Source organism: Ctenopharyngodon idella, chromosome 14 (genome assembly GCF_019924925.1).
Source record: "Ctenopharyngodon idella isolate HZGC_01 chromosome 14, HZGC01, whole genome shotgun sequence".
Lineage (NCBI taxonomy): Eukaryota > Metazoa > Chordata > Actinopteri > Cypriniformes > Xenocyprididae > Ctenopharyngodon > Ctenopharyngodon idella.
In genome coordinates this window covers 12,951,975-12,968,071 of record NC_067233.1, presented here as the reverse complement: position 1 = coordinate 12,968,071, position 16,097 = coordinate 12,951,975, and the positions used below count along the sequence as shown (strand labels likewise).

The following is a 16,097-nucleotide window of genomic DNA, read 5'->3' as shown; positions in this document are numbered from 1 at the left end:
AAATATATAAATTTTTATGGCTGGTTTATTACATTTTCTCAATTCACTCACCTTCAGTGGGTATGACAAAAAACAACAACAACAAAAACCTTTTTGGAACCCTGCATTCACTAGTGTTTTTGGCTGCAGCCATATGGCTTGGAAGAGTTTGGGATTGATATGTAAGGTATTTGTAGGAGTGGGTTCAGAGTTTATCAGGCTGAAAGGCTTTAAATGTTGAGTGGACATGGAGCCAAGGTTCAGCAGGTGACCGGTAGGAAAACCCTGCCAACCTTGTGCTCTTTGGGAGACTGATGACTGAGCACTTGAGAAAGTGCAAAAGTGCCTAAGTCTCCAGAACTTTAGGAAAAAGAAAAGTGTGTGGAGTGCACTATTTCTCCTATCTCTGATCACATGCTTTAGATCCGTAACCACTACTGAAATCAGAGACATGAATGACATGATTCCTTCTCTGGCTTTTGCCTGATGTTTGATCACATCATCTTCATTCATTTGTGCAGTTTTATTGAAGATGATATGTAAGGGTTTTTTCTTCCTTTGCTCTCTTTTGAGGTGTCATGGCATCTTGTTTATTTTTAACTCGCTCTTGCAGGAATCTGAGTAAATGATTCGGTATCTCGGGTCCATGACAACAACTACAGAGAGACACTCTTTCTCCCCTATTACTTTGTAAGGATGCGCCTTAAAATCAATACCTAGATTGAATTGGTTTTCTTGTCCTTTGAATTTTATTGTTCAAAGTAAATTTCATTAATCAAGGAATTATTCACCCAGCAAAGTTCTGATATTGTTGTTCCAAACCTGTATGCTTATTTTTTCTCCATTGGAAATTCATTCATACAACAAGAGTTGACAACAACAAGAGTATAAAATCGCTGACAAATGCCCGAAATCGGAGGCAAATCTGTGCTTGTTCACGCAAATGACAATCATGCAGAATGAATGATCAAAGACGCGATATAAGAGAATCGACGATGCATCGCAGACGCCCGTGAGATATTTGGCATGCTAAATATCTGGACCTGTCTGCGATTCAAAATCCTGCTGTGTGAAATGTGTTCTGACTGCAAATTACATCGACGATGACCTACAGCCAATGAGAGAGCAAGATACAGGGCAGCGGGAAGTTCGGGGAGGGGTTATAGACCAGATGTGTGAAGTTTCTTAAAAATGTCTGCTGTTTTGTCCCACAGATGAAATAACAGCATGTAGGTTTGTAGTTGCATGATGGAGAGTAAATTATAACAATGTACATTTCTGGATAAATTCTTAAATGCCACTTGAATATGATAATTTTGTAGGCTGTGTTTCAACATGTCAATCAACATAACTAAGCTCATATTGTCAGTTCTACGTAGCTCTGGTCCCACGTGTAATACTGTCATTTCAGTGACATCAGGCTAAATACTTACAGCGGAGTGGATTAAATGCAGGATTTTTGATTTGTGGACAGAAACATCTTTATGACATCTGTGAGTGGAGTGTCATGACATCTGTGACACTGGATATGATGAGGCAGAGCTCACTGCAGGGACAAGGTTTGTCTTTTTCAAGGAGAGGAGGTGTGATATAAGTTGCATGTTTTTTGTTTGCAGTTGTGCCCAAGCTGACGTGAGTGGGAATAGACTTACTGGAGAGAGACATTCCTTGTGCATTTGTTCGAAAAACATTGAAAAGCATGTTTGCACAGTCTTCTTGGTTACAAGAAAAATATTAAATTCAATTCACAGTGCAGGGTATCAGCAAACAGAAGATTTTAATAGTGCAAGAGAAGCATACCCTTGCAATGCATGTTGCAATATAATATACAAATAGAGAAGTAAAATATAACTCAAAATGAGCGGAAAAACACTATTTAGTAATGAATGAAGCTATACTGTAGTACAAAATGAAAGGAGCTTGTTTACAAGTGTGTAGAGCAAGAGCAGTGGAGTTCTAAGCTTCAAAAGTTTTTAAGGTTCTCCTGAAGTATCTTTACTCTGCTGAATGATGGGATGTAGCCATGACTATTGAGATTCTGAAATATAAAATGTTTATTCTAATTCTTTCTACCATAGCTAGTTTTCATTTATGTTCACTGTGGAGGAATTATCACGAGCTCACCAGGGAAACTGCTCAAGAACAAAGAATCAAGTCAAATATTTTTATAAATATGGTGTTTGGTTTGTAAATTTGTAAAGGGCTTTTCTTCTAACTCAGCTAACAGCCTGACTCATAGTGGCTTCCAAACTTAGAATGATATTCTGCATTATTCTGATAATGTTTAAATAGTGCAACTGTGCTGAAAAACAATAATAATTACACACATTAATAATTCAAACCAATTACAAATTTGAAATGTAAACACATTCTGTATTTATTCATACTCTAATGGTGCAAACAGTGGCAAAAATACAGCAAACAGCAAAAGTAACAAAAGTATCAATCCTAACCACAAAATTATAGGAAAATCATGGGAAATCCATTGAAATGTTAAAAGGACAAAGACAAAGCGGACATTCAAACTGAATATAAGATTTACCTGAAGAATATCAGATGCAGGTAATACACTCGTTTAAAGTCGATCTCTCTCATAATACTCTACATAAGACTCAATGTTCCTTTGTTACTAGCTCTAAAGTGACATTTTAGAATTAGTAACGGAGGCTTGGGCTCAACTGTTAAACTGTAAATTTGAGATTTGAATCTGTGGCGGAAGGAAGTAGTTCCTCACAAAAGAGAGTTTTTAAAGACGTTGTTGTTTTTTATTTATTTACACACTCGCCAGACTGTTGTATAAATGCAATATCACACCCATAGCCATGCGATATGGCTTTTATAGATATGGCCAACACAGAGCGATATCGCTCGGCTACTCGTGTGATATTGCTTATATATTTAAAAGGATTTTGAAACTTAAGTTTAAATTTAAGGAACTGACATCATAAAATTTGGTACAAACAGGTGTTTCTCTAACAGTATTTATTATTTCAGGTTTACAATTAAATGAGCCTAGTCAAGATGAGCCTAGTTTTTTAACAGATAAAATATTGTTTTTGGCTCAAAACAAGAATATTGGCTGTAAATAATGTGGCGTAGTGCTGTGTTATTTGCTAGTTAAAAGCATTACTAGTACCTTCACCCCTGAAACATTTGTTGGCACAAAATATGTTTTGTAAAAGAAAGGCCATGGATTACAAATATTTTTATTTTTTGTTAAATTAAAATGTGGTTCTTTTCAAGGCACATCAAAATAGAGTAATGCTTCCAGAATTTACTTATACTTGTCCATTTCAGTTTAATTATCTATTCTAATTTTAAGCATTTCAATTCCAAATTTACTGTGACGGGGTTAAATAGTTATTTATGGTTAGTAACGACATAGCCCTAACTACTGTAAATATTTATTATTGGAGTGTAAGAATCGATAAGCACATCCCACTATGGTGGTCCCGAATTTATACAGCGTTTACAGCTCTGATATTATTTTGCCTGAGGTGGGGAAAATATGATTTCTTGAAAGTTCAGGCAAGAGATTTTCTGGCAAAGATGAAACTCTTTCTTGAAAATGATATTTCAGCAGTATTGAATAAGAGATAATGCACAGTCATCCAGTCATCATTGCAATATAAACCCCAACAGGGTGTTCTGCCAAGCGAAAGAGTCTTGATTTTAACTCAAAATGCAACGATGACCAATCAGAATGAAGCAAGTATAGACCATTTGTTCCCCTCCATTCACTTTATAGCATTACATGTCTTGAAAAATATTTTTGAAATACCCTTCTTTTATCTTTCCTTTGACTTGCTGGTATAGAGTTATTTGAGTATGAATTCAGTTTTGCCGATTTAAGACATCAGCTCATCACGAGAGAAGTTGGTCCATGTGTGCTGTCATATGGTCCAAAGCCTCCAGATGGATGAGCACAGACGAACTGTACCCCTTAACTTCCTTCCTAGCAAAAAATAAATAAATAAAACTGTCTAAACATTGATGATTGATGATTTATGATTTATGGCTTCTTTAAAGTAGTTATATAGCTCTCCAGGCTTTGATTTTCACACAGTTTTTGATCTGAGGAGTACTGAGATCATTTCTTCATATAGTATAAGATACTGTTTGCTATACAAGATGTAATATATGATGCAACAACAATGCATCAACTCAATTTTTTATCGGAGAGCTTTCCGATTAATATTGATGTCTTCTGAAAATAACACACTTAAGATGCCTTTTTTATAGTTTATCCATATATTACTGTTTGGATTATGCTTGCATTTAATTATTTATCAAAGGGTTTGGATGTAGCCTCCCTTATAGAGTCTCCCCTTTTAACAAACATATCAGTTTCCTGCATGTGTTGGTATGGTTTGTTGTTTATCTCCCAAAAGGCATTATTGACTAGTCCTAGATCAATATCACCCAGAATATGAGCATGATGTATTCCCATCGACCTGAAAGAAAGAACAATCTCACAGAGTCGACCAAAACTCCATTAGGGAAAAAATAAGTGTGATTACAGGCCTGATAATGGGGCTGAATACACATTGAAGTGCATCACTCTCCCCGTATCTATTGGGTTTGGATGTGGAAAGTAGCAGCCATCAGCCTCGCTGTTCCATCAAGTTCATCACGGCACAAATCCACAGAGGGGCTGAGGCCGATAAAAGCTGTTTTTTCCTGCTGGAACGCAGTTGATGGGCTCTTTCTGTGGAGACACATGAGGTAATGTACAGCTCTGAGATGTGCCTCTTCTTAATGGGGGAACTTGGAAGCACTTGCAGTGTATTCCATAACATTTTTAACTCGGAATGTATAATCTGTGTGCGAAAGAAATATGTAAATAAAGTAACCGTGTACCATTCCTTGAATATTCAAATGAGGTTTGATGCATATGAAATTGCAAAAGGATACTGTTTTAAGACACTTTAATTTTGTTGTAGAAAGGTGCTAATTAAATAAAATGTTGTTTGTGTCATTGGTATCTGCAAGACGCTGCTGTTAAAATCATATTATCATATTAAACACCCATGTTTGTGGGAAGCCGATTCCACGATGTGACATCTCAAGTTTTAATAACATGAAGTGGCATCATAATTATTCTTTAAACCCCATAAACATTTACAATTGCTTCCGAATGGAGGATATTAACGTGACCGGACTGATTATTGTTCTCCGCCATGCTTCGCTTGGTGTTGATGATGGAGATGATGCCTATCATACCATTATCCTCTCCAATATAGTTATGGAGACATCAGAGCTTGTAAAGGTTGAGCAAATCTGAGATGGTAAAGCTAGTCCTCTAATCTTTCATATAATCTTTCATTACCCGGCTCTGCTGAGCTTTTCATGTTTTTCTCTTTGTGCGTGCAGCGTAGCGTAGCGGCCTGGATACGCTGGAGCTCAATGTAAATCTGTATCCTGCCAAGGCGGTTCCATATTGCGGGAGAAGTGTGCATAAGTCAAGGGAGGTCACACGTCAGGCTCATCTATTTACTTAACCCCCTCTGGTGAGGCTCCATTTCTGCGTGCAAAACATGAATAATACACTGGCATTGTATGTATGCAGTGGAGGAGGTTATAAGGAGGATGTAGATAGTAAGTGTGGAGGTGTGTGGCTGAGCCAATAAAATGTCATTCATTCTCTTTAACTTATGACGGAAGTGATTCAATCAAAAAAACTACTTTAGCTCGATAATAACTTTTTTTCTAGAGCTGCTGTAAAGCCAAAACAATCTCTGTCCATTAATTTTCCTATTATCACTGTGAAGGTGCTTTGAATCAATCTGTATGGTAAAAAGAGCTATATAAATGAAGATGACTTGACCTGACTTGACATGAAATGGGTTTCTAGCTTTGCATGGAAACGTTTTGCATTAAAACATATGTGAGAATATATATTTAAAGATGTGGGTGTATGTAAATGCAGCTGTACTGTATGTATATGTTTGTTTTGTTCAAATCTTTGACCACTGGTGTAAACACAAAGTAATGTGGGTTGTATGTTCTTGTGCACCAGTACTGAGGCGGCTAGCTTGACTGCAGAGGTCTCACAGTGGTAAATATGCACATATTTTATTCTCTCCGGAAACTGATAACAAAGAAATAACTTGCCTCCTGAAAATAAACTTGGAATGAGGAAGCAGCAGCCATACCGAGAGGGAATTCTCCACCATTATTTTCCTATAACAAAGAAAATAGACCTTAGGCTTAAGACTGATTCAGGAAAAACACTTTTCACATTATAAATAGCTCGGACGTCTCGCGAAATGTCATTCGTTCCCAAGTTTATAATGTAAAATGCTGCAATATGGCATATTAGTGCTACCCTTACCTCAAAATCAGAAACGGTATACAGGACCTCTGCCCTATAATATTCGAATCCATTCTTTTTGCCTTGAATTCTCTCATTTCCACCATGTTTCAGTTCATTAGCTGCTTAAGCTTTTGATGAATTGATTCCAATGTGCCAGTGGCTAGTTGAAACAAAGCTCATCAGAACGAGCAAGACTGCGGTGTGAACGTGAAGACTCATGTTTGCTGTAATGAGTTAGACAGCCACTGTGTGTATCAGCACTTTGAAAAATCCCCTCTGTTAGGAGCATCCTCCTCTGACAAAGACAGGAAATGAGTGTATAAGAGGTTGCGCGGTGATTAAGTGTGGATCGTGGGGAGCTGCCTCACTCTGCTGAGAGGCAGATGGTAACCTTGGGGACGCTGACGTGGCTTTGTGTAAGTGAGAGTGGCAGGAGGCACTTCTCGAGATGCACTGTCTGTTCTACCAACCTACCACTCTCTTCCTCTCAAACTGCCTCCATTTTTTATTTTTCAGTTTCTGTGTCTCTTTCACTGACATAAATGCACACTCTAGCCTATCTGTGTTTCTCTCTGTGGCTGGCTGATGGGCAAGCACATTATGTGCTCTTACTGGGTGGTTCTTTAATTACATTATCCTCTGCTAGGTCTATATACCCTATTATCTGCAAATAGAGTGACATCCATTAAGGCCATTCAGGTCAAACTGGTGCATCACATATAAGTGACAGCCTTTTGATTACTTATTCAACTAGGCTGACCTGAAGAAGATTGCTCTTTTATCCTTGCACTTTCCAAGGTTTATTCCCCTTAGCATTCAAAGAGTTGAGTATAAGACTGTCTCCATTTAAACAACGTTTGTGACAATCTACACTGTAAATGAACTTATTTGATTCGATTTGACCCTCCATCTACAAGCATTTCATGCTCCTGAAGCCATGTTGAAGTTTATCTGAATGAACACTCCCAATAGCAACAAAATGGTTCATTATCAGGGCGCAAAGGGAATGACCGAAGAGTTAACATGGTGAATGATGGATTAGCTTGTGTGGTAAATGCACTTCAGCATGGTGCCCTACTTAAAGTGACAAGCGCTCTGTTTGTGTAGTTTATGACTAAACGCTGTTGGTCCTTTGCGGCACAGTTTGGTGCAAGCCGGTACACAGCCTGAGTGTTTTTCACTGTAGTTACTCGCCCTTTGTCGTACTGTCTCCATCTCTTTCCCTTTTTCCAAGTTTCACTTCAAGGCCACCCGAGACTTCTTGTTGGTGAGAATGCACAGATAGGTTTTAAAACGCTCTCAATTAAGCCGGTTGAATGCTTAAGGAAGGAGCAAAGGTGAACTGGACACTCTGGAGTCTTTAAAGGATTAGTTCACCCAAAAATGAACATTCTATCATCATTTACTCAATCTTATGTTGTCCCAAACCCATAGTTCGCCCCAAAATAAAAAAAAAAAAATTCTGTCATCATTTACTCACACTCATCTTTTCCAAACCCATATAATTTTCTTTCTTTATTTATGGCTTTCTATGAAACCAAAAGAAATTATTTGAAAGAATGGGGACACAATGTTGTTTTTGACATCAGTGGGGTCCTATGATGGTTTCAGGTCAATTGTCTCTTAAATAGTGCTAAATTCTTGAATGGTAGTTACTTTAGGACTCAAAAGTATCCCTGTTAAAGAGTTGCATTCTCATGCTAAACATGGCCAAAGTTTCAAAACACGAGTTGGACGTATGACGGAGTATTTCTGTGCCAAATATACTACTTCCGGTTGTGGATATGTTTCGCCGAATTTTTTTCAAGTATGGCCTTTATCACGTAATAAAGGGTGGAATTCCTTGTATAGGCACTTCTCCCTGATAAGCGTGCACACACACATCACCCAAAGCAAGAGCACGCCCATCAACGCGCTTCGTTCGGGATACGGAAGCCGAGAGATTTTTCAACAATGGCTGTGTCCCAATTCAGGGGCTGCACCCTTTGAAGGCTGCATACATCATCGAGGCAGTCTCATTTAAGAAAAATAACCATTAGATTGCAAAGTAAGAAAGAAATTACAGTATTTACACCTCACAATGAATATCAGTCAATTTTATTACGGTTACTTTTCTTAAATATGACATCCTTGATGACGTATGCAGCATTCAAATGCAACCTCCAGAGGACGCAGCCTCCGAAATGAGACGCAGCTCCTGTCACCAAAGGAGTGTGTCTTTGGTTGTGAGGGAAAGATTACCTTTTTCAGCTTCCCAAAGAACCCAGCTTTAAGGGAACAGTGGATGAAGTTTGTTTTTCCGGGGCAGCAAGAAGTTGTGCACGTATGTTTGTTTGTTCCTGGGATTTCGGTGATGAATACTTTGTAAACAAGTCCCAGTTCGGACCTGGATTTGCAGATCGCGGGCGGTGAGTAAAGCTGCATCAGATGTCTGTGTTTTGTTGGCAATCGGTACGCAAGTGCATAAAATGTAAACAACATGAACATTTTTGTTCCCTTTTTATTTATAATGATGTCGCAGCTTGCAGACGATCTCTACGCAAAAGCTGCGTGCGCTCGTGACTCTTTAGCTCTGCCCACGGCACTGACGGCAGGCACGCCTCCAGGAGCTCGGCTTTTTTCGGAAAGACTCGGTACAGCGTATCTATCTTTTACAAATATGATAAAACTGAAGACTTTTTGGAGATATGAAGGATGCAATATTACTCTATATGTACTTAAGTTTAACATGAGATTGGCAGAAACTGTGTGTGATACCCCCCTTTCAATTATAATGAGATTGTTTTGAAACATTTTAAAACTTCTGTTGCATGAGCCATTAGTCAAAATATCTTCTTTTGTGTTACACAGAATAAAGATATTCATTCAGGTTTGTAACGACATGACGGTGAAGAAATAGTGATGCAATTTTCATTTTTGGGTGAACTATCTCTTTAAGGGCTACAGTCTCAGATATACCACATTACAAATCACACTAAAGAGGCCACATACAATCGTACAATGGAGAATGTACTGTACAAGAAATCTAACAGCATTGTATAACACACAAAAAACCATAGATTTTTTCCCCCTTTTAGATGTTAAAATTAATGACTTCTTGTTGCTTGTCAGTGAGAAGAGGGAAAACCCTCAGGAACTCTGGTTCCTGCTCTCATTTGGCCTGTGTTTCTAGAGCCCCTGCACATATCAGTTCACTCACACACAGCTAAGTGACACTACAGCCTTGTATGCATGACAAGGGACAGGGACATTGGGAAACAGAGAGCGACTTTTACTCTCAGCTGAAACTATAATGTAAATTATGAATGAAAGCTACATCTCTAAAATAGCTGGTCTCATTGCTCTGGCTAGTTACTACCTACCAGCTGCAAATTAAACTTTTATGGCTCTGTTTTGAACTTCAGAATTTATGCTTACCTATGTACTTTGTGCAGACTGTTTTGTAGGTGAGTGACGCAGCTTTACGTAGCCCTTTTGTAGCTGGAACTATGTGCCTTATCCACTACCGAAATGGGATTTGTGCCCATTGACACCCTTAAAGTTTAGGCGGCAAAGAGACTTTAGGGATTAAAGAGGAACTTGGCACAGGTGGCAGACCTCGGGCACAACCTACAGCTGTTTGTGGCTCGAGAGCACATCCAGGAAGTAATGAAATCTCAGCTTGGCCGGCAATGCTCATTGGCATTCGCTCACCGTCTGCCTAGCTTTCCCGCCATCGGCCATGTGTGAGCTTGGATGGCGGTTTGGACTGTGTGGACAAAGCGTGTTGTTCCCTGATAAGAGTCTCCACTGCTTAGCCATTAGCCAGATTAGCACAACTAGGAGGCCTGGTCAGCAGCATAATGTCAAGCTCTGAAGTGGGAAAGCTTGGTATCCCTGGCTGAGTTTCATTTGTGGTACATTGCCTTGGCATGCGGCCCAGATCCAAGAGTTTCATGGGGAAGCAATGAGCAGCTGTTTGATTTTCTGTTCGCTTTAGTCTCTTATCGCATCTTCTCTCTGGCAGTAAGGTGACGATATGATCCTCTTCTTCCTGTAGGTCCCTGGATACGCAAATTGCCAGGTCTTCTCCTCCTCTCCGTTCCACTCCACTAGCTGCTCCTGGCTTCTGGAGAACGCCTCCTCTCCACGCTGCCTCGGACACCAGGAACCTGCCGACACGTCAATCACGTCCTCACAGCTGGGTAATTAATTTCAAGTGTAAATTGTAGCCGTCTCTACATTCGAGAGAGGGTGAGAATAGATCACACTTTCCCCCCCTCTTTAGTCTGTGTACCCACAGTCCTGAGGCTTTCTAGACTGAGCTTGTTTCTACAGACCAGTTTGCCATTGAGGCTGCGCTCAAATCTCCAGGGTGGTGATCAGAGTTTTTTTTTTTTTTGTTTTTGTTCATTCATCTTTCAAAGCCAAGCAACTGTAAGGAATATCAGTCATTTTAGAGCTGCCTGCTTGGCTACATGTCACCTGTGAATTTTCAAAGGACGCTCTTTAGGAGAAGAGACCTTTGTGACTAAGCCAATAGCATTTGGTGTCTTTCAAAAATACTTTACCAAGCCCAATATGGGGAACCTCATGAGACTGGCTTTGTAAACAAAAGACTTTGTGGCTTTATGAGTTTACCTGTTTCTTCTCTTTCGTCTTTCACTTTTTGCAAACTTCTTCCTCATCCTGCTCAGTACGGTGAACTTATTAGTTTGGGAATGTTACCTTAAAAGGTTACCTTATCTAACCTAAAAAAGGTTACCTTACCTAAAAGTGCTTTACTCATAAAAAGTAGCTGATTACATAATTATTTAAGGATAGTAACATGTTTTTTGTGTTCTTTATTTCTCTGTCAACTGGCTGATGCTCTCAGCAAGTTGAACTGGCAAGTTTTTATGGTGTTTGTGGTTGTCTCCTTGACATAGTTTGCATGCAGCAACTAGACTCCTGTACTGACATGATGCCACTTGCAATGTAATCCAGGGTTGTGTGCCATTGAAAACTGAATAACGAATGCCTTTTAAATTCCATTTCAATTCCTGAATGTGGATTGAATTGAATTGAGCAAACTGGATGCAGGATTACAAATTTTATTTTGTAATTATAATGTAATTCAATGAAAAGTAATTAGGGATGCACGATAATCCGGGTATCTTCCGTTCATTTGTTTTTTGATTTAATATTAAAATCAGAAAAATTAAAAAACGACATTTTTTATTTATTTTTTTTTCAAACAAAATGAAAAACAAGAATTCGGCTTGATTTTTCGTTTTTCGTTCAGGGGTAGAAAATGATCTAAACAACTTGAATATTTGATCTCTACATGTGGGCGGGAATGAAGCACCCCTTTCCGTTGATTGGTCAACCGAACATTAAACCATGCCATCATCAGTTCTTCCGCAGTTCCGCACAGCAGAATAATAGTCCTCCGCTGCTATGGATTCTTAACATGTTTATTGCAACTACATTTAATCTCTTTCTCATCAAACAGCCAGACAGGCGAATGGCTGACAAGCGAAAGCGGGACTCGAACCCGGGTCCGCTGGCATGGGAGTCGGGCGCTCCAACAAGGAGGCTAAAGACTGCATACAATCAGTCGCTAGAGCGCCTCTTGAGATCAGGGGAGTGCGGTTTACACAGTGGATCATTTACTACCCCTGAACGAAAAATGAAAAAATCAAGCCCAAATCTTGTTTTTTGTTTTATTTGAAAAAAATTAAAAATGAAAAAGGTGCCGTTTTTTTTTTCATTTTTCCGATTTCAGTATTAAATCAAAAAAACAAATGAACGGAAGATACCCTGATTCACAATATATTGTTGGATCCAGTATATATAATTTGGATCTAGATTTATCGGCCAATATATCAGTTATCGGCTTTCAAATATAAAGAATTATTGGTTATCGGTATCGGCCGATATTTTCATATTGGTGCATCCCTAACAGAAATGTAATTTTTAACAGTAAAAAGTTTGTTAATGCAAAATTTTGTTTTAAAAAGTTTTGAAAAATTTTAAAACCCTGAAGTTTGCAGGTTTGTATGTCTTACAGATAGACAGATTAATAGATAGATGAAGTTTATACATTTAAAAAAGGTCCAATTCTGAAACTAAACAGGTGAAAACAGATTTGTTTGTTATAATTGATTAGATGGGATAGTTTGGTCACATTAAGCTGCTCCACATGCTTGCCGCATAAACATACTGTAGTTGTACGGAGTGAAAAGGCCTATGTGGAAGATGCAGAGCTTTCAAAAATTACCCACATATTATGGTGTAACATGTCACATTCAGAACGTTATGAGTAAAGCAGTTACTTTGTGTTCCACTTTTTTTAATTGCATATGCTGATTTCTGTGTTGAGTAATATGTCAAAAGAAAGTTCTTATCTCCAGTGGAGAACATAATAGTTAAAAGTATGCATAATTGCTTATGTAGAGATTGCTGGAACATCTCACCCACACAATCAACCGGATTTCATAGACACACTCACAGACACAAACACACACTAACACACAGGCCTTTTGTGGTAGACAGAATACCCACATTTCCTCTGTGAGCCCTCATTTTGGTGAGCTGACCTTGCATGAGCTGCGTCAATCACTCTCTATCTGCCAGTAAATCCTCCCTTATCTTGGGCTTAAACTGACGGAGCACACATCTGCACTGCAGGAGACTGTGAGGCTGTACAATAAGCCAGGAACAGAGTGAGATTGACTGAAGCTACTGGAATGATGGAATGGTTTGTTTGTGATTGGCGTATGTTGAAAGTGGGTTTCGAGCTTAGGGCGTTTACGCAGGAGGGGGCTGAATGGTGCTCAGATGTATTTTGCATGTTCAGGGCAGCTGGGTGGCTAGCTTGAAGGCCGGATTCAATTTCACGCAAGGTATTTCAGTGCAAAAGTGGGAATTTTGCTGTGCAAATTGTGTCCAGCACAGATTTTTATGTGCATTTGCTCTGTTACCTGATTTGCATAATTATTTTTAGAGATGCACTGGTCGACCAGCCATAAATCGGAACCGTTCGTGTGTTTTGAGCAAAAACCACCAGGTTCTGATTTATGGGTGGTTTTTAGTTTATTTTGGCCAAACTCTATACTGGACTTGAACATAAACTTCATTGCAATCATTTCCCAAAATGTAATTTGTGTGGAAATATTACGAAGTCTGTAAACAGGATGTTAACACTGGCCAGAGATGGGAGGCGCTGAAGATGGACGCAAAGAAGAGAACACAGATGCACCAGCAGAGCAAATACTCTACCAGGCACAGCAAACTCTCTGGAAAATAGGAAATATAGGGGAAAAAAAAAAATAATTCAATTGGGGGTATTGTATAAATATTGGGAGTATAAATATTGAATGTATTTCTGAAGGGAACTGACAGTAAAACTGAAAAGTTTCGATGCCATTTTCTTTTTCTCTTATCTTTGTATAATGTAGTGTTTATAAGCACAGCACTGCTCTATGTACAGCGAAATCCAAAAATACTACTGCTGTTTCATAAGCGCCACCTACTGTCAGAGAGTGAATTCGCATTTTCATTCAGTCCGTCTGCTGTTCTTGTTTTGTGCAGGTGTCTTGTGTAGCAAAATTTTACAAATCTAAAGTCAGACCATCCAGTTTTTGCTTTAAATCTTGAAATTATAGTCTGAATTAAATCAAAAACAGCTGCTCATGCTACATGTGTGTAGCAGCTTTGTTTGCATTATGATTAATATGCAGTGGTTGCCTATAATTTCAAATGGCTACAGATATTTTTTTGTTTTTGTTTAAGGCCAGTTTGGCTTGTTATAGAACAAATAAACAACAAATAAATTTTCTTATACAAAAAAAAAAAAAAAAAAAACGGCAACCGGTATTGGAATCAGCAAATTTCCTTGTAAAAAAAATTGGGAACTGAATCGACCATGAAAAATCATGATCAGTGCATCACTGATTACTAGTGAAACAGGCACTAAAATAACTGGTAGGGAATGCAAGTAAGTGCTGCAATCAGTGAGCACAATTCACTCTTAATAAGTCTGTAAAGTTTTAGGAGAAGGTGGTGTTTTGTTATAGCTGTTGAGACAGTTATGTCTCTGGAGATAGAACTGTGTGATTTGAGTCTTATTGTCCTCCAAGACATTTGAGGGAACAGCTCTGCCTTGAGTCTGCAGTGCACTCAGTGGAACTGTACATCACACCATTGGCTGAATGTGTGCTGTGTTTCTCTCTCCCTCTTGCTCTTTTTCTCTCTGTCACTAGAGATTCTATTTGGAATATAATTGGAAGCCCCTGCTGTTATAGAATAAAGTTCTTTTTGCACATTATGTTTTTTAGGTATGCATGATATATTGTTATCAGCCATTATTGGAGTTTTTTTTTGTTGATATCTGCCTATATTTGGATATTTAATGCATGTGTTACATGTATGGTCTGTGTCCTATGTTTCTTTGTGTTTTTGGTTCAGTCCCTGTGACCTAGTTTTCCCCAGTCTGTTTAATTAGTCATGTCATTCACCTGTGCCCTGTTAATTTACTCATTAGGCTCCTTTGTTTGTTCTAGTATATACTCCCTGTGTCATTAATGCCAATGGTGTTTCTCCTGAGTATCTCCTGTGTGTTCTTATTAAAGATTATTTTGTATATTCATCGTCTTCGTGAGCTTTGAAATCTCAAAATTAACATCAGATTTTTATGTTGCACATTATAATGTTGTGATGCCTAAATTTAGTTGTAGCACTTAAAATTACGGATTTTGGTTTTTAGTGTTTTATTTTGTAATTCATTTATACTAAATAGTATATAATTTTAAAGGGTTAGTTCTCCCAAAAATGAAATTTCTGTCATTAAGTACTCATCCTCATGTCATTCCAAACCAAACTAAACCCGTAAGACAGCAACATTGTGTTGGCCCAGATCCGGCCCACATCTGGTCCGCGTGTGATTCACGTGCCAGATGTGGGCCGGATCTGGGCCACACTATGTTGCTGTCTGGGACCTTATTTCATCTTCGGAACACAAATTAATGCCTGGTTCAGACTACACGATTTTAGCCTGATTTTGCCATGATCTGCTTGATGTAGGGTGTCGTGGGGATTCGTAAGCCACAATGGGCAACGGGATGCAAGATTCGATTGTTTCAGCTCGTGTGGTGTGTCATAGTGGATGACAACAGATGGCGCGTCTGCTATGCTTCATGACGTTTAAAATTTTCACGACAGAAAGACTAGCATGTTTATTTTTTTTTCTCGGTCGTCCACGGTAAGTTGCGTTACGTTACACTGGCCAATAGGAGCACAGAAGCGCCTTCCTACATGTTTTCGAACATGCTGAAATGAAAAAGAGACAATGGTATCGTTCCTGCTAGGTGGAATTTCACAATGGAGGAAATGTTTGTGGAGCTATGGCAACAATACTCCTGTGTTTATGATGGTTCCTCGAGGGACTAAGTTACCACGACAGAGTGAAAAAAAGTAAATAAAACATATGTTACCTCAGTTCTCTTTGGAGGAAATCCAAATATCCATGCAATCCAGATATGTGTCCACTTTTGGGCTTTTCAGGTGACACGCTGCTAGCCATTGTTTGTAAACGCTCACGGCACCTTCTGTCAGTCAGTAGTCCCGCCCTCTCAATGACAGCATGGTTAAAGACGGCACACGATTAATGGTCGGGTAGCAACGTGTAGTCTGACATGTTTCTAGTCCATGACACAACAAAATTTTACAAGTCAAAATCGTATCATCTGACACAGTGACTATTGTAGCGAATCAGTACAGGTATTTAATTAATTTATGGGTGAAATATATGAATATAATAAATCATAAAGCTTTATGATTA

The 16,097-nt window shown here is 38.8% G+C and overlaps 1 protein-coding gene and 1 long non-coding RNA gene across 4 annotated transcripts in view; one reads left to right on the top strand and one right to left on the bottom strand.

The window, feature by feature from the left end:
- The window catches only part of drp2 (dystrophin related protein 2), a 158,085-nt gene that overhangs the window by 31,460 nt on the left and 110,528 nt on the right, over positions 1-16,097 (top strand). The window contains exon 2 of one of the 3 annotated variants that reach the window (XM_051860019.1): positions 10,335-10,479. The exons of the other annotated variants lie outside the window; for them this stretch is intronic. The gene's annotated coding sequence lies outside the window, so the exon portion shown is untranslated. The remainder of the gene's footprint in view (positions 1-10,334; positions 10,480-16,097) is intronic. 3 annotated transcript variants of the gene reach the window in all.
- LOC127494273 (uncharacterized) lies at positions 2,332-6,583 on the bottom strand. The gene is made up of 2 exons (XR_007924837.1): positions 6,314-6,583; positions 2,332-6,162 (listed from the first exon to the last, which is right to left on the bottom strand). It is a non-coding gene; the product is annotated as an uncharacterized LOC127494273 (long non-coding RNA).